The sequence below is a fragment of the Juglans microcarpa x Juglans regia genome, chromosome 1D (assembly GCF_004785595.1).
Source record: "Juglans microcarpa x Juglans regia isolate MS1-56 chromosome 1D, Jm3101_v1.0, whole genome shotgun sequence".
NCBI lineage: Eukaryota > Viridiplantae > Streptophyta > Magnoliopsida > Fagales > Juglandaceae > Juglans > Juglans microcarpa x Juglans regia.
Genome location: NC_054594.1, coordinates 27,427,263 through 27,446,383, shown reverse-complemented (window position 1 = coordinate 27,446,383; position 19,121 = coordinate 27,427,263). Strand labels below are relative to the sequence as shown.

General features: G+C 36.3%; 1 protein-coding gene across 1 annotated transcript in view; it reads left to right on the top strand.

Moving 5' to 3' along the window:
* Positions 1-6,221: 6,221 nt before the first annotated feature.
* LOC121239523 (ankyrin repeat-containing protein ITN1-like) overlaps positions 6,222-19,121 on the top strand; it is a 38,788-nt gene continuing 25,888 nt past the window's right edge. Inside the window, exons 1-2 of the mRNA XM_041136784.1 lie at positions 6,222-6,412; positions 7,255-7,322. The gene's annotated coding sequence lies outside the window, so the exon portion shown is untranslated. The remainder of the gene's footprint in view (positions 6,413-7,254; positions 7,323-19,121) is intronic.

The following is a 19,121-nucleotide window of genomic DNA, read 5'->3' as shown; positions in this document are numbered from 1 at the left end:
GAAAATATAACGCGGCTTGGAGTGGGTGGCCTTAGGGTCGGGGAGCCTCCGATGTCAAAGTCAGTAAATACTCTTGGAGTTTTGTAAATAAGTAAGAAAGTTTAGGGATTAGACAGAGTTTTCTCAAACTTGGGATCAACTATTTATACCACTGGCTTCAAGGGCTAATCCTGCCTGCTTCTATATAGTCTGGATTCCTTATATTGTTTATTTGTTAGAATCTTTAAATGCGGTGTAGCTCTGTAATGGTTTCATAATGGCGGAGTGTGACTTGATCAACAACGCTATTAATGTCGGGAGACTCCCTGAACCTTTGTCTATTTCATGTGAGTCTTTGATGTTCTGTTGCCGATGAATATAGGATTTCTTGTCTTTCTTGCGCATCCTGTGTATATTTTATCTCGAGAGATTGTCATCCCGTAAAGTTGAACTGTCTTGTCATCGAGGCGATGCCTTTTCTTGGTTGACAATTCCTTTCTTGCTTGGATAAGGATCTGAATGGGCTGGATCATTAGCCGACGCCTTGTGGGCCTTTCCTAGAAGAGAGGAAATAACCCCCCTCCCCCCGCCGCGGCCCAATTAATTTGTGATATACTTTACAAGTGGTAGTTGGTGACAACATGATGATGCAGTACTATCGGATATAACAACGATGAAAACACATCATGCAAATCTTATCGTATTAAAATCCGGTCTCGTAGATTTATGGTTTTGCAGTTTGAGTTTCTGCTCACTGCTGGTTTGGATCGTCTCGTACGAAACTTTTAAGAATTTTAAAATTTTAAAGAAATGGTTGAATAATTACATAAGATAAATGTTTTGTAAAATAATTTATAAACAGTAATAAAATAATTTGAATTCAATAAAATATTTTATTAAATTTTAATAAATGAGTGATAAAAATTAAAAACTGATTTCAATAAAATTTTTTAATATGGGGCGATCGGCAGAATGAAGCCTTTTTATTTGAGCCCAGCTGGGGCGAATCGCAAGCTAGCTGCACTTTTAATATTATAATCGAAGCTAGAAACATCTAGGGAGTTTATTTCTTTGACAATGTGATATACTGTATCAAAAGACGGATGCCCTAGTCTAATGTGCCACGTTAAGGAAGACGTACGTTTTAATTCCTAATGACTTGATGCAATGCTAGATAAATAATATATAGGAGTAGCCTACAAAATTCAAAAGAGTTTTCGTTTTCATGGACCTATGCAATTTATGGGAGACGTAAAGCAGTGGCCTTTCAAGGACCATATATAGTCTTAATTGTCAAGAACTTCTAATCCGTTGTGCAATTTTGACCCGTTGATCTGGCCACAATGAGAGTCCGGCATCTGACGCCATAATACACAGAATTCAATGCGTGATAATATTTCATCGGTCACATTAATTGTAATGAACCCCATTGTGATTACACTTGTAATAATGAAGTTGATAGAAATGGAGGGATTACAGTTGCTATTAGACACTTTGTGATCTCTATAGTGACGAGGGAGATGATAGAAAATAACAATCCACGGCTACTGCAATAAAAACAGAGGCACACAGTATGTTTGATAGTATGTTAAAGAAACACTAAATTGTTACAGGAGTGCTTCGAGGGCTCCCAAACGTCCATTACAGAAAATTACTCAAGCTATAAAATATTTCAGATTTTATATCCAAACAAGGATCTCCATTTCCTCTACATATACTGGAAGATGAGGACCTAATTCTGCAACAACCAACTAAGGCCAAGGGCCAATTCTAACTAACATTAACTAAGTCTATGGGCCACTAAACAACTCAATTAGAATAAAAGATAACAACTAAGTTGAAGGCCCAAGAAGCCCAGCCCAATCGTAGTTGGGTTCATAACAAATCTCCCCCTTTAAGAAACCTTGTCCTCAAGGTTCAGATATTGAAGCAACTCTATGGTATTGATTCCAATTTAGCATTTCATATTCATCTTGCTTCTTCTAGTGAAATTTTAAAATCAAGATATCAAGATTCTTATCACTGAAGGTATTTAAATGCAATTGGAGTAGAGGAATAGAAAAGTTTCTGTTTTTCAGAGCTGGCTTACGTCTCTTCTCTGTCATCAGCAAGAGAGATAGTAGCATCACATGAAGCTCACCACCAGAATCTGGCCCAGCCAATTCACTAGCCACATGCTTGACTTCATCGCATTTCAGGCTAAATTCTTTCTCTAATAGCACTATATCAAAATGTATATAGTTATCTAGGATTTTTTAGATCTCCAGCTATGGTATACAAAATGACCCCAAGTGGTAGGAGAAAACTAGCAGCATATACGTTCAACTCCAATAAGTGCATTTATAACAGCAGATTCATCAAGGAGCCATACTGTTGCTACACTAAGAATAGAGAATAAACCTAAGGCAAGGAAAACAATGCATGCACCAATTCCCCCAACAAGCATTAACAATTTCAGAATCCATATGAGCATGAGGAGTTTCGCTTCTTGTCTCTATAGCCATTATACCACAATAAAATACCTGGGGGGTAGCTTCACTTACATACCCTAAGAGTCCCTTAACTCCGTACTTGCTGAGATCACTTACATACCACAATAAAATACCTTTGCTGCATTGTCTTCTATGCCATCCTCGACAGTCTCTACTACATCTTCTACAACTACATATTTTTCTTCAGCTACCACTGCATACCCGTTGGGGATTTCGTTGAAATCTTGTGCAATTTCACTAAGATGTTCCGGAATATTAGGAACATTTGTTTCCTCATCTTCGTCTAAAACGACAAAATTTTCTATTCCTTCTGTAAAACATGCTGATTTTTATTTCATCAACTTTTCGATCATAATAGTCCGATTAGGAATATTGTGCTACTTAGTCAACCAGTGAAGCAGCAAATCTCTCAACTTGTGCAAGTTGTTTTTAAGCTCCTAAAGACTCTTTCCATTAGAATCTATCCCCCGTTGCAGGGCTTCTTCTTGCTACTCACAAAATATTTCGTCCTCCATAGATCGTTAGCTCCGGATACCAATTGTAATGAACCCCGTTGTGGTTACAGTTGTAATAATGAAGATGATAGAAATGGAGGGATTATAGTTGCTGTTGGACTCTTTGTGATTTCTATTATAACAAGGAAGATGATGGAAAATAGAGATCTACGGCTACTGCAATAAAAAAAGAGGCACACAATATGTTTGATAATATGCTAAAGAAATACTAAATGGGAGTGCTTCGAGGGCTCTCAAACCTCCATTACAGAAAATTATTCAAGCTACAAAATATTCCAGATTTCATATCCAAACAAGAACCCCCATTTCCTGTACATATACTAGAAGATGAGTACCCTAATTCTGCAACAACCAACTAAGGCCAAGGGCCAATTCTAACCAACATTAACTAAGCCCATGGGCCACTAAACAACTTAAACAACTCAGTTAAAGTAAAAGATAACAACTAAGTTGGAGGTCCAATAAGCCAGCCCAATCGTAGTTGGGTTCATAACATTAATTTGCACATGAGATTGTTTCCCATGAAATAGAATTGATGCGAGCACATTGACTTAACCAACCTTTGATAGAAAGCTAGCACATTTTTTAAAAAGAGGACTCTTATAATGGGAGAACTAGTTGAAGGACCGGGATTTATTGGGTAATGTAACGTCATGAAACTTTCACTATTTGAGACATCATTGAGTTCAAATCTTTTTTGGGATTGAATCTCCAGCTTCTTCTACATTTTTTCTTCTAATCTCGCCTTTAAATCCACTGCTTGATTTAATCAGGTCAGCAACTCTTTTTCCTTAGACCTCAAATGCTCTATCTCAAGCATTGCTTTCTCTAATTTCTGAGTTTTGTCATTCGATCTGACTTGAAAAAAGTATGATGATATTGATGATGGCTTCACGCAACGTCGTAAACCCTTCAAATATCTAGAACATGGTCCAAGAACTTGATGAAAGATCTAAGCATCATTGACAGATGATTCATCAGATGGATCCGCAACAGTTTCCTTAAGTGATATCATCTTGTCATTTAAAAAAAACTTAAAGTTAGTATAAGTAACAAAATATTATTAGACAATTGAATTAAAAGAATTTAAATTTACATAATTTGTTTCTGTTTCGGGATGGTCCAAACACTATCACGATTTTTATGTGTTTTAATTTACAATTGGGTAAGATTATCATCAGTAGGATTTTTTGTTGCTGCAAAAGGGAAATCTCTATTAGAACTTAAATCAGAAAAGCATATATGTTAATATCTAATAAGGACTAGTATAACATTACCAATTTTTTAGATAAACGATGAAAGATTGAGAACCTGCTTGATGGTGTATCATTAAATTTGATCTATTTGCATTGTTCGCAATACTCTATTGCTAAAAGAAGAAAAAACATTATGTCTATAAGTTTAATACATCAATCATATACTATAAAAAAGATAGCAGTGACATTACCTGTAGCATGATCTTTAAACATATCACAAACTTTCTCTCATTCATTTGATGGTATTGTTTGGAATGGATTTTGACACACTGTGTTGCAGTACTGAACTTCTAATAGTGTGCATGACATCAATCTTTGTACCTTCGGAATACATTGGACATCAGCTCCTCAACTATTAGTCAATCCTCTTGCCTGGCAAAATTAAGTTCAGTCTCATCTTTCAAAAAACTATAAATAATTAGTATAAATACAAATTAATAATAAATTAGCATGTTATGCTTAATTTTTTGCTAAGTAACCTATTACCAGGCAACAACGTAGCCATCAATGTTAATAAATGAGTCATAAAAATTAAAAACTGATTTCAATAAAATTTTTTAATATGGGGCGATCGGCAGAATGAAGCCTTTTTATTTGAGCCCAGCTGGGGCGAATCGCAAGCTAGCTGCACTTTTAATATTATAATCGAAGCTAGAAACATCTAGGGAGTTTATTTCTTTGACAATGTGATATACTGTATCAAAAGATGGATGCCCTAGTCTAATGTGCCACGTTAAGGAAGACGTACGTTTTAATTCCCAATGACTTGACGCAATGCTAGATAAATAATATATAGGAGTAGCCTACAAAATTCAAAAGAGTTTTCGTTTTCATGGACCTATGCAATTTATGGGAGACGTAAAGCAGTGGCCATTCAAGGACCATATATAGTCTTAATTGTCAAGAACTTCTAATCCGTTGTGCAATTTTGACCCGTTGATCTGGCCACAATGAGAGTCCGGCATCTGACGCCATAATACACAGAATTCAATGCGTGATAATATTTCATCGGTCACATTAATTGTAATGAACCCCATCGTGATTACACTTGTAATAATGAAGTTGATAGAAATGGAGGGATTACAGTTGCTATTAGACTCTTTGTGATCTCTATAGTGACGAGGGAGATGATAGAAAATAACAATCCACGGCCACTGCAATAAAAACAGAGGCACACAGTATGTTTGATAGTATGTTAAAGAAACACTAAATTGTTACGGGAGTGCTTCGAGGGCTCCCAAACCTCCATTACAGAAAATTACTCAAGCTATAAAATATTTCAGATTTCATATCCAAACAAGGATCTCCATTTCCTCTATATATACTGGAAGATGAGGACCTAATTCTGCAACAACCAACTAAGGCCAAGGGCCCATTCTAACTAATATTAAGTAAGCCCATGGGCAACTAAACAACTCAATTAAAGTAAAATATAACAACTAAATGGGAGGCCCTACAAGCCCAGCCCAATCGTAGTTGGGTTCATTCTATTTTCTTCAATTTAATTTAGATAATCTATTCTTTAAATTTTAGTTTTCTAAATAGTAATTAATTTAGTAAATTTCAGTACTCAATAGTATAATTAATTCATGTGAATTCGATATTTATTTTCTTTAAAACACTTTGCTACTTATTACTATTACGTGCGCTTACAGATATTTTTAGAACAACAAAGGTGAAAACTGAAGCATTTTTATTTGCTACGTACACTTTTATTATAATCAAAGCTAGAAACAGCTAGGGAGTTTATTTCTTTGACAATGCGATATACTGTATCTAAAGATGGATACGTTAGTCTAAAGTGCCACGTTAAGGAAGATGTTTTAATTCCCATTGACTTGATGCAACGCTAGATAAACAATAATACACTGAATTCAATTCGTGATAATATTCATCGGTCACGTTAACTTGCAGAGATTGTCTCCCATTGACTCGGCACAAAGCGAGCCTGGTATATTACATCATATATAGGATCCAAAGGAAACAAAAGTTTAAAGCTTTTCGTCCTATTCTCTCTATGACTCAAATCTTTACAACGCCAAGAAATGAAAGAGACTTCTTTTCATTCCTTTTTGCGGTTATAAAAGGATCGAGACTTGGAGTTTCATTTCAGCACAATTTTCTTTTTGCTTGCTTATAGCGTATAGCGAGACCGATATATATTTTACAGGTAATTTTTTTTTTTTTTAATTATGATATATTGTTTGATAAATTTATTTAAACTTTTAACTTTCAGTTTTGTAAATTTCGCCGCTTGACATATATTTTGTAAATCTTATTTTCGTGCATTTACAACTCAAAAATAATATCTCTTGACATATGAGTACACATTGTAGAAGAACAAGTCAACATGACCAATTCAACTGAAGATTCAAAAGTTTAAAACTTCCGCAACAAACTTCTTATCTGCAAAATCAATTAGTTAGGCATGTATTCTATTTTGAATTCAAATCATACGATGTATAATAGGCTGCTTAGTATATTCTGAACTCTATTTAAATCCTTTGTACTTCACAAATGAATGCAATCAAGAAATTCCAAAACAGAGCACTATTCTACATGGTATCAGAGAGCCATTAAAAGACCAACGTCTGATCCTCCTTTTCCTTTTTCGACATCTGATGGTCTCCCCTTCCTCATCTACTTTTCATACCACAATTTCCCCTCCCCCCATTCCCTCTCTCACAAATTTACCTTTTGCCCTCAGTGTCAAACTAAACCATTCTAATTATCCTGTTTGGAAAGCACAGGTCCTACATTTTAAAATTTGCCTAATCTTCACTAACTTTAAAAGCACCTAAACCGCTTAATCTTAAAAGAATATTTTCTAATAAAGCTTTATAATTAAAACACTGTAGTGAAAAATTCTATAATTACCTACAACAGGCACTACTAAGTGTAATTAAATTATAGTAGAAATTCAAGTTTTGAAGAATTATGTATTTAGTTTGTGGGGTTTGTAAATTTATAGTTTGGAATTTAAGTGGTATTTGGACGTTGTATCACCGACAGGCTTCAAGTTTGAGTACTCAACGCCGTCGATCGGCATCATTCGATCGGCAAGTGATCAAGCTGGGGAGGTTAGTGTTTACTTTTCCTTCTTTTATCGTATGCTAACGTAATTTAACTGTAACTATTTTTCACGTACATGCATGATGATCATTTCGTCTTGCCGGAAGGCATAGATAGTTCATGAAGGTACTGATGCGATAACATAATAATTAATGAATACACTTGCATGGCTGTTTTGTCTCGAGGCAAATAAATAGTGAGATTATTCTGCATGAGTTTTCAGAAATATGGTACGTATGTGCAATTAGGTTCATGATTTAGGTGTGGTTTGGATAGTAGAATGAGATGAGATGATTTTAGATAAAAATTGAATAAAATATTATTATTTTTTAATATTATTATTGTTCTGAAATTTGAAAAAGTTGAATTGTTTATTATATATATTTTGTGTGAGAATTTAAAAAAAAAAAAGTTATAATGATGATATAAAATAAAATGAAATATTTTTACTATCCAAATAGGGCACTCATATCTCCTAGTATCTGTACTTTTCTTTTCCTCCATAGTGCAATATTCACATTGATATAGCCAAAATTTTAGTCAGATTTCGAATAAAATGTCAGCTTTTGCCTTTTGCCTCCACATTCAAAATTTTAATCCCAAATTAATTAGGCATTTCACTTTCTATACTGAAAATATTATTAATTTTTAAGTTCTCTAGTCTTTTTATCTACTCTTTAATATGTATCTTTTATATCTATTTTGAAATAGCCTTTTATTTTATCTTTCAAAATTTTCAATAATCTACAAGTTGCAGTCACTTTATTGTCAAACACAATTTCATAAAACAATATGTACAAAATCAAATGTACAATTGCACAAAAGTGAACGCACTACAAGAAAAACGAACATTTGTGATGGATTATTTGTAATAATAATGACTATTTTTAATGAAAATAGATTCATTTTAATAGGAAATAATCATTTTCGCAGCAAATAGCTGGCCATAAATAAACATTTTTCTTATAAACTTCAACTTTTCCCCCCTCCATGCATCATATATGAAATTCAGTCATGTTAAGTTCATATTTTCTCTGTGTGTATATATTTATATGTATGTCCATGTGCGTGCGTATAAAGATATATTCATCCACAAAGTCGCAAAATGGCATCTGGCCAAAGCCAATATAGCCACGGACAAAGGTCTAAGCACTCGTATTCACCTAATATCTTGTACTGCCTCCCATCCTAGAATTAGTTCACAATACCAATAGGTTTTGAATGACACCCAGGTAAACCAGAACCCAGTGATTGCTGCTAACTTATGCTACAGTACACTATAGCCCCATGCATCAAATCTAGAAAAAAAAATATTACCTAGAGAAATACTAGTTGTTTCGACTGTAAACCAAAATTGGTTGCATAAAAACTTTTTCAAATAAATAAAAAAGAAACTCATGCCGACAAGAGAGAAGTGATAGTCACAAGCAGCGTAAAGATGAAACTCAAAATCCCTTACAAAATCACTAGAGCAACCAGTAAGTCCATCACAAAATCTCAATAAACCACTGCTAGCAAGTCCATTACAAAATAAAATAATGTTCGACTGTAAATAAGCCACTAGCAAGTAAAACGCCATTACAAAATAAGCCACCAACAAGTCCACCAACAAGTCCACCACCATTACAATTGGAGGCTAGACGAGTCCAATCAAAATAAACCACCAACAAGCAAACAAACTGTGTATGAGATAGAGACCTATTCCTTTGCTCCTCGATGATTTCCATTTGAAGATTGTGTAAATACTCTTGCTGCACAGCATTCATGGAATCGATATCAAATTTCATAATTTCTATATCAATTTTTCTCTTCTTAAGAAGTATTAACTCAGATCTATCCTTGTTAGCCTTGATTATCTCTTCTCCTCACCATCATTCATGTCTTCCTATCATCACTCATGTGGCTTAAGACCTCATTAAACTCACTTCATTGTGATTCCTTGTCTTTTCTTTTTTCTTTCTTTCTCAGCCTTCTTGCCTAGAGGTCTCTCAGCATTAACACTTTTATACTAAAAAATCATTTTGAAAAACAATATCAGGGAAAAACAATAACCCTATTTTATACTACTAAATCAGAGAAAATAGGTAGAACCATTGAATACATGCCCAGTAAAATTTTTGGACAATAACCTTGTTTTAATAACTAAAAATCAACACTTCTATACTAATAAAAACTTCAGAAGAACTTAGAGTTTGAATTTACCCTATATTCGACATTGAAGAGATGCGACAGTGATGAAGTGTTGTGCCGATGGAAGATGTGCAGTGACGATGAGAAGTGCAATGTGTGAATGGAGACCGAAAATCTAGAAATGAAGGTGGAAATTTCAATGAAGGGAGCGAGAAATACAAAACAAAGCATCAGCTAGAGAGAGAAAATGTATGTAGCTTTTATGTAAGATAGAAGAAATTCTCTAAAATAGTACGCATTAGAGGAAATTCCAATTGACTACTGTAGCTTTTATGTAAATGTATGCGGTTTGCCTCCTCTAATGCATACAATTTTAGAGGATTATTAGCCAAATTTTGGATTGCAATGGCATTTGACTAAGCCAATGCCATTGCTCTTAGATACTCACATCGATCGTCTCGATATTGACAATTATGGTGTACATACTAACATATAAGATTATTTTGTAGCCAAAAAAACTATCTTCAAGACTACCTTTTATTATTGGAGTCTCAAGAGTTATGGGATTGAACTATTTGGTTCAATTTTCTCTTAACCATGGAAAACAAACAAACACTTGTTCTCTCTGCTAAGTTTGGGTGGTTTGTGACAGAGTTACATGACTTAGCTTCTGGGTGGTGGTGTGTTCAGAATGGGTTTTTCAAAAGACATTGTAATAGAATCAATTTTTTCTTTTTCATTTGTGAAGGAGGGGGGGTTTATTGATTATTGCAGAGAGAAGCTAGAGGGCGATGTCAAAGGTGGTTTTGGGACTCTCAACAGTCGAATGGCGGGCAAAGGCCTTTGAAGTTTGCTTGAAGAAAGAAAAAAAAGATTTCTTCACCACAGTCAGGGAAGGTAGTCGTAGTCTTATAGTGCGGTGCTGTTCGAATGATCGAGGCCGCTATATCGCAATCGTGGAATATGGTGGTGGTGGTAGTAGGAGGATCTTTATATTTGTTCCTGAGGAGGAGGGCAGAGGGTGGAAAATGATGGGGGAGGTTGTGTGGGAGTATTTTCATGACGGGAGATTCACTCACAGTGACGGAGGTATGAAGAGACCAAAGGAGCTGAAGGTCCAGTTGCAACATCACTCCTATTGGGAGGCATTGATGGTGGAGCAACCCCATGAGCTTTGAAAAGGGGAGGACGACATGGAAGGGCAGAGAGCTGCTGCTACTAGGAAGGGCATTGGACATGGCTTTGACAGAGAGTCTCGTCCAATACAGTGGCAAGGTGGCGGTGGTAGACCCTAAAGTGGCGTGACAGAGGGGTAGGTACTTAGTATTTTGCTAGATGTGAAAGGCTCAGTTGGGCACCTACAAAACAAGGTTGATTGGCTTATAAAGGACGAGGTGGGATTGGAAAGAAGTGGGCCTTGTAGGTTTGAACGTGGGTTCAGATCTGCGTAGCAAGGGCCTAGGCACATTAGCTCAGGACCACAGTCAAATGGTTGCTGTAAGGCCCCAGTCAATTGGGCTTGAGCCTGATAGCATAAGGCCTTGTCAAGGGAGTTCAAGATGCATGTTGTAGTACTGTGGACAATAAATTATTTTCCAGCATACAGAAACTTGTCTTGGTGGAGCACAAAACGTAAAATGGCTTGTCCTATCTATAATAAAGATATTTAGTCTCAATGGTTGACAAATGGTAAAAAATTATGTTTCATAGAACATCGTCGATATTTACCACATGATCATAGATGGCGTTCAAATAAAGCGATGTTTGATGGAGAGGTTGAGTGCAAGTCATCACCACTAGAGTTGTCTAGGCTAGATATTACCATGCAGTTGATGGATGTTTCAGAAAACAGATTTCAGAAAACAAGGTTGATTGGCTTATAAAGGAGGAGGTGGGAGTGGAAAGAAGTGTTCCTGTGACGCCCCTAAATCCCACTTAGGATCGGACGGACATTTGAAGCGTCGAGACATGCAATACAAGGTTACCTACCCCGTTCATGACATATAAGATGTAATATTCCTAACATGCATCTAGTATTATGCAATATTAATAGTAGATAATTTTTTTCTTTAACAATACTATACACCAAACTGAAATATCCCAAATACTTAAAACATACTTCATATATAATGACATACTAAACAACTGAGATGACAACACTAGTCCAAAATGGCTGCGATCAAAAGAGTGCTGGAGATTGAACTCCACAAATACAAGTAGTAATATGAGGTAACTACTTTACTATCATCTACATCTCATCGTCGCTTAGTCGACCTGTCGCTTAGTTGACATTTTCCAATTGGTCGATTCTTGATTTTTCTTCAGATCCTGTAACAAGATCTACCATTCGGGGGGAATGGTAGTTGGGACTATCATAGTGAAGATTTGATTACAAATCTCAGCAAGTTAGCAAAAGACCTACACATAGGTTAATGATGCATGCATGACAATAAAAGTATGAATACATAATCAAAATCATAAGTAATCATAGCATAACTTGACATACAACATAACATAACTGACATAACTTAAACTGAAGTGTGAACTAAAACTTAACTATACATGAACTTGAATAGACTTCTTTACTTAACATGAACTTGGACTTGAATTTTGAGAATCAAAATGATTCCGCCAGTCATTTCGTCAGGAATAATGAACAATCAGAATGATTCCACTCAACATATTCTGTCAAAGATACTCAGACAATCAGAATGATTTCATCATGAGTATTTTAAATGAGAAACCACAACAATCAGAATGATTATGCGAGGAGTATCTGCATAACTAAACTTGAATTGAATTTTTTACTTAACATGAACTTAGACTTCAATTCTGACAAACAAAATGATTCTGCCAGTCGTTTCGTCGGGAATAGTGAACAATCAGAATGATTCCACCCAACATATTCCATCAGAGATACTTAGACAATCAGAATGATTACATCGTAAGTATCCTAGACATAACTGACTTGAACGTAACTCAAAAGATATGACTTACTTGAGATAGAAACATTTCATAACATGACATAACATGCAACAGACAACATACTTAACATGACATACTTGCAACAGTGAATACTACATGACATGACATACATGTAACAGATGACATACTTAACATTACATACTTGCAATGTATGGCAATACATGACAGAATATCTTGTGTAACAGATGAATAATTTGTGATAGAATAAATTATGCGTAACAGATAAATATGTAATGACATGGCATGGCACATATGATAACATGCATACATACACTTTAGTTCCCTTACTTATCACTCATACACATTAAACTGATAGTAAGTTAAAAGCTAACTTACCTCGGTCTTCGTGCTTCTAGACAAACTTAAGTGCGATCACGAGAAACTCAAAGTAGTAATTCCTAAATGTTAGAACTTAATCACTAACAATTAGGGATATGAAAAAATATCAGCGTAGAGTAAAATTATCATTTTACCCTCTACAAGTTAAAAATGACCATTTTACTCCTAACTTAAAGATTTTGCATCCTAACTCCAAAAATCACCAAAATTTACATATCTAATATAAATTTTGTCCCAAACTCAAATATCAATTCAGATAAATTTAAAACTAAACACAACTAATAAAACTCTATAGGGCCGAAACTTACATAGGCTATTTCCCTTATTTTTGTTGCAATTCTTTGAAATTTCAAGATTCATGATTAAACCAAAAAATTTCTTCTAATTTACTCATAACTTATTTCTAAGACTAATCATGTTTTGAATCATGAATAAAAGTCATTAAAATCACTAAACCCATACTTGAACTCTTTGGCTTTTCTTCTAAGTTCAAAACAGATTTTTGTTTCTAACTTGTTTTGATCAACCTCTTGATCCATGACTTATAAAGATGTAATCTTCAAACCAAACCATCACATGGATTAAAAAAAGTATCCCAAAATAGATCGAATTTTCAAACTCAAGATCACATGGTTAACATCAATCAAAACATAAATTTAGCCAAGAACATCATCACTTTGGCCTAACCAAATATCTCCTTGCATAAAATTTCATATCTTCGAAACTAACATCAAATATCTTCAAAATAACATTCTAACATGTATATAAGAGGGTTAGGATCTTCCAATAAAAATATCAAAGCCATTGGAATCAGATTAAACCATAGAAGATTTAAACTTTCTCAAAACAGAAACTATTTTTCCTCTTCCAGTTTCTAAGTTTATAGATCTAAGAAAATATTTTACCAAAAATTTTAATCATGCAACAAACCCTCAACCAATAATCATATAAATATGTTAACAGTACTCCATAAAAATTTCGGACCAAGATCTACTCATTAGCTTTGTCACAAACTCCAAAATATAACACACTCTCCAGTTTATCGTCCAGAATGACCTTTATGGGGTCTAAACAACTTCTTACCAATAAAATAATCTCCAAATGAAACAAATATGGTATCCACTTAAACTAGACTCTAAAATCAACAACTTTCATTGTTGGAACTTTGCGAGAAAATACTTACAAAAACTTCTAATCAGGCGTGCCAAAGAGATAAGAAAACTGTCCGAGAGTGTCTTTTGTGTTCTATCAAGGAAAAGTGTAAAGGAGGGTTGCTTTTCTTGGGAAGTGGACTGGAGAGCCTCTTACACAAGTTATGTAAAGTGATAGGACTGAAAGAAAGCTTGAGTGTGGACCTTTTCTCCCCATTACAATAAACAAAAATCAGCCCAAGATCTTTTCTCAAGGTGGAGTGTAAAAGTGAAAGAGTGCGGTGGCCCTTTAGCTTTGTACTTCAAGAACCTTCTAGGCCCTTATTTTGTAAAGATCTGGCCAGCCAAGTGGGGGTGCAAAACTTAGTCAAGAAGCAATGCTAATGTGGTTAAATTCGTGGGCCTTCATGGGCCTAAACCAAATGGGCCTAAATTTTGGGGTTTCAAGAGGGTTTGGGTTGCTATCAAGCCCAATCCAATATCACTTGACCCAATCAATTTTCTAAGGTTAACAAGGTTGGATAATGATATTCTAACACAAGTTTGAAGGATTAGTAGCATGTGGAAGTATTTTAATCAAACGATTAAACACAATGTTAGAAACTGATTCATTTAGGTTTCGGAAGTCAACTTTATGGTTTGGATAAAACCGTTTAGGATTTCGATTTCAACTATGCTTTTATGTTCTTTGTTGGACTCCAACCATATACAATTTCAATAGGATGGAAATCATCTTTGGTTTGGCACAATTTGATTGGACAGATAGAATAAAGTTTTTGCTTAAGTGACATGATCTCATACATTGATTCCTTCAAATCCATCAAATGTTCCTCATGGTGCCAAGTGTCTAATATTATTCACTAAGTGTGTCTAATATCTTACCAAGTGTCCAAATAAACTTCTCTAATCTAATTTGAACATTCCACACTGTGATTTTGAAACACTGCAATTGGTGAGCTTATCGAGGTTACTATTCACTCTTGAAAAATGAATCATATTAACCTATAATAAAAATCGTTTACCAAAATTCAACCTCAAAGTGCCCTTAAAAATAATTTCATAGTTTCAAACAAGCATTTCGTCCGAAAATATGAAAATAGACTTATTGTGTTATAAAATCTTAAATAATCAACTGAGTCTAATAGCGCAGACCATAACACATTTTGACACTTATAACTACTCAAATAATTAGAATCTCACTTATGGCACCATAATGAATGATAACACTGACTATGTTGATAGACTAAGACCTATGCGATTGGTCGATTCGTGAAAACTCCATAAGTTTTCACGAGGTTCCTAAAGTCAATAGAAATTCCACCTTTGAATTTCTAGCGGGCTATTACAATTCCCTGTGTGGATTTAAACATGGGTTCAGATCAGCGTAACAAGGGCCTATAAGGCCTCAGTCAATTGGGCTTGAGCTCGATAGCTTAGGGCCATAGTCAATTGGGCTTGAGTCCGATAGCTTAAAGGGAAACCTCAACCGCTGTAAGGCTCCAATCAATTGGGCTCGAGCCTATAAACTCAAGGCCTCAGCCCATCAAGCCTCGTCTTGTTTGTAGGATTTGCAAAGGGGTGAACATCGGCCCACCATTGACGAAAGCCCTCCAACCTTGCTGAAGAAACCATCGGGTGCACCACGACCAGCTGTGGGACCATTGACGGTGGTCGTGAAAGCTCCGGTGAAGGTGGTGGAACTGTTGACATCGTTGTGTGAAGGGGAAACAGAGGAGATCTTACCACCAACAGTCACATTTTTGGTTTACTGTGGCTAGAAAATGCAGATAAACACCCTAGAAGCACCACTTCCTTAGGAGGAGGCCATACTTCAATCTAAGGAGCATCTCAAGTTGCTGTCGGAAGGAGAGGACGAGCTTAGGATGGATTTCACTAAGGTTAGTGTCGTGAGGCTACCTCAAATGCTCAACCACACCGGTGAAAGTGATGTGGTGATGGTTCCTGAAACACAAATAATAACTCCACTCTCTAGCAACAATGTGGAGCTCAATGTGGGTACTGTGGTCGAATGGGAGGGCAGAAATCTATTTGGGGGGAGGAGAAGGGGATGTCATCGAATTTGTAGTGGGTTTCTAGAGAAGGGGATCCTTTTCCTCTAAACTATCAGTTTCCAAATGAGTTCAATGTGTCTGACTGGGTGCTCCAAAAGGTAAAGGAAATTCAACATTGTGTGGGAATAGAGTGTGTGAGTTTTGAGGAACAATTAATGGCTCTTCTCACTGCCATAGAGGTGGGTACTCTCTGTCTAAGAAATTTGGGACCAAGAAACAGTGGGAGCTTAAGAGACTTAAATGGTCGTTGAACTATGAGGGCAACTCAAGCCGCGATAGATCCAAAGAGAAGGGGATTATATCTCCTTTATGAAGCCAAACATCGTGTCTTAGAACGTTCGTGGGTTGAATGAAGCAAATAAGTGTCTTCTCATAAAAAACTTGCTTCGGGAATGGAGGGTGAACATAGTATGTTTACAAGAAATCAAGTTGAAATTGGTGTCTAGAAAAATAGTGTGAAGTGTTTGGAGTTGTCTTTATGCAGATCGGGTCTATCTGGCATTGAATGGGACTTCGGGTGGAATCTTAGTGATGTGGGATAGAAGGGTGGTGGAGAAAATGGAGGATTTTATAGGGGAGTATACAGTGGCCCGTTTCTTCAAAACCATGAAAGATAATGTTTTGTAGGCTTTTGCAGGTATATATGGGTCTAATGTTGACAGCATCAAAATACTATTATGGGAAGAACTTGCTGCAATTCATAGCTGGTGGGACCTCCCCTGGTGCATAGGTGGAGATTTTAACATCTTAAGTTTCCCTAATGAAAGATCCAAAGATAGTCGCTTGCGCCTAGCCGTGACAGATTTTTCAACATGTAATGTTTACCTGAATCTAGTGAATCTTCCTCTCATAGGGGGCCTTTTACTTGGTCCAATAATGAGACGTGGTCTTTGGACAGATTCATAATCTCCCCAGATTGGGAAATACATTACCCAAAGGTGTGTTAGAAGAGGTTGCCTTGCTTTTGCTCGGATCATTTTCTCATCTTGTTGGATGGTGGTAGTACCCAAGGTGGGTTAAAAGTGAAGGCTTTGACGACTGGATAAGGCAATGGTGGTCATCTTATCAGTTTCATGGTACCCCCTCCTATATTCTTTAAAGCTTTGGAAATCTCAATCTTTTGGAGACATAGGGGAGTGAAAGAAAACCATGGTGGAGGAACTACAAGATTTTGATAGGATGCTTAAGGATAGAGTCGTCTCCCCATAAGAAATATCGCAAAAGCAGAGCTGCTTCAGAGTTGGAGAGAGTAATTTCTCTAGAGGAGATCTCTTGGTGTCAAAAGTCAATAGCATTATGGTTGAAAGAATGGGACCCACAAAATTCTTCCACAAAGTGGCTAATTCTCATAGGAGAAATATTACCATTGAGATGCTGAGTATAAATGTTATAGACTTCATGGAGGCTCCTGTGATCTGGGATCATGCAGTGGATTTCTTTGAACAGTTGTTTAGAGTTTGAGAGGGGTGGAGGCCAAAACTTGATAGACTCAATTTCAACTCTATTGAGCAACAGATAGTGACTTGGTTGGGGAGATCTTTTGAGGAAGTTGAGGTTTATAATGTGGTAAGAAGAATGGTTAAAGACAAAGCACCAAGTCCAGACGATTACTTGATGGGGTTTTTCCAAACATGTTGGGAGGTAGTGAAAGAGGATATAATGGACGTGTTTCAAGAATTGTTCTCAGCTGGAAAGTTCAAGAAAAGCCTAAATAATACTTTTATTGCATTGATCCCAAAGAAGATCAGAGCATCAGAGGTGAAAGATTATAGGCCCATTAGCCTCATTAATGGGGTGTACAAAATTATCTCCAAGGTGCTCGCAAACAGGCTAAGGGAGGCCTTGGGTTAGATAATTACGAAGTCACAAAATGCTTTTGTAAAAGGTTGTCAAATCCTGGATTCAATCCTTATAGCCAATGAATGTTTGGATAGCAGATTAAAGTCTAGTATCGTTGGGATTATTTGTAAGCTAGATATATGATCATGTAAACTGGGAGTTCCTTCTTTATTTCTTGGAGAGATGGTGTACGTGAATCAGATGGTGCATCTCAACAACAAGGGTCTTAGTTTTGATTAATGGCAGTTCAACTAGTTTCTTCATTAGTTCTCATGGCCTAAGACAATGAGATCCATTGTCCTCACTTCGCTTTGTTGTCATCATCTTTAGTAGGATCTATCGGCCGTGGTTAGAAACGATTTTGTGGCTGGATTTTCAGTAAGTGATCCTAATAGGGGCCTTATTACTATATCTCATTTCTTATTTGCAAATGACACTAATTTTCTAGAAGGCAAATCAAAACTCGCTTAGGGCACTGAAGGCACTTTTACTATGCTTCGAAGCAGCATCGGACTTAATAGTGAACTTCAATAAATCAGAGCTAGTGTCAGTTGGGAATGTTAGTAACACTCAGCATTTGGCCAACACACTTGGGTGTAAGGTTGCTTATCTTCCTATGAAATATTTGGGATTGTCGTTGGGGGCTGCCTCACGGGCTTTATCAATTTGTGATATAGTTATTGAGAAGATAGAACGAAGATTGACATGGTGGAAGAGATTGTACTTATCGAAAGGAGACCACGTGACTCTAATCAAGAGTACTCTCTCTAAGTTACCAATTTATTTTCTATCTTTATTTCCAATTCTAGCTTATGTGGTGGCACAGATTTAAAAACTCCATCGTGATTTCCTATGGAGCGGGATGGGGGACGAATTCAAGTTCCATCTAGTCATTAGGATAAGGTGTGAGGGCCAATTTCTTCATGAGGGTTGGGGATAAAAAATATGAGAACTTTCAACCAGGCCCTACTAGGAAAATGGCTATAGAGATATAATACGGAACTGGAAGCTCTATGGAAATTGGTGGTTGATTGCAAATACGGAAGTTTGTGTGGGGGTGTGGGGGGGATGGTGTACTAGAGACATGAACAGAGCCTATGGAGTGGGGGTTTGGAAGCACATTAAATGAGGGTGGGGGTGTTTACTCGCCATACTAAATTTGTACTGGGTGCGGGTACTCAGACAAAATTTTGGAGGGACATATGGAGTGGGGAGGAGGCTCTAAAGGACTTTTTTTCATTCGTTTTTTTGGTGGTATGTAATCAAGAAGCTTCAGTGGCTGACCTCATGG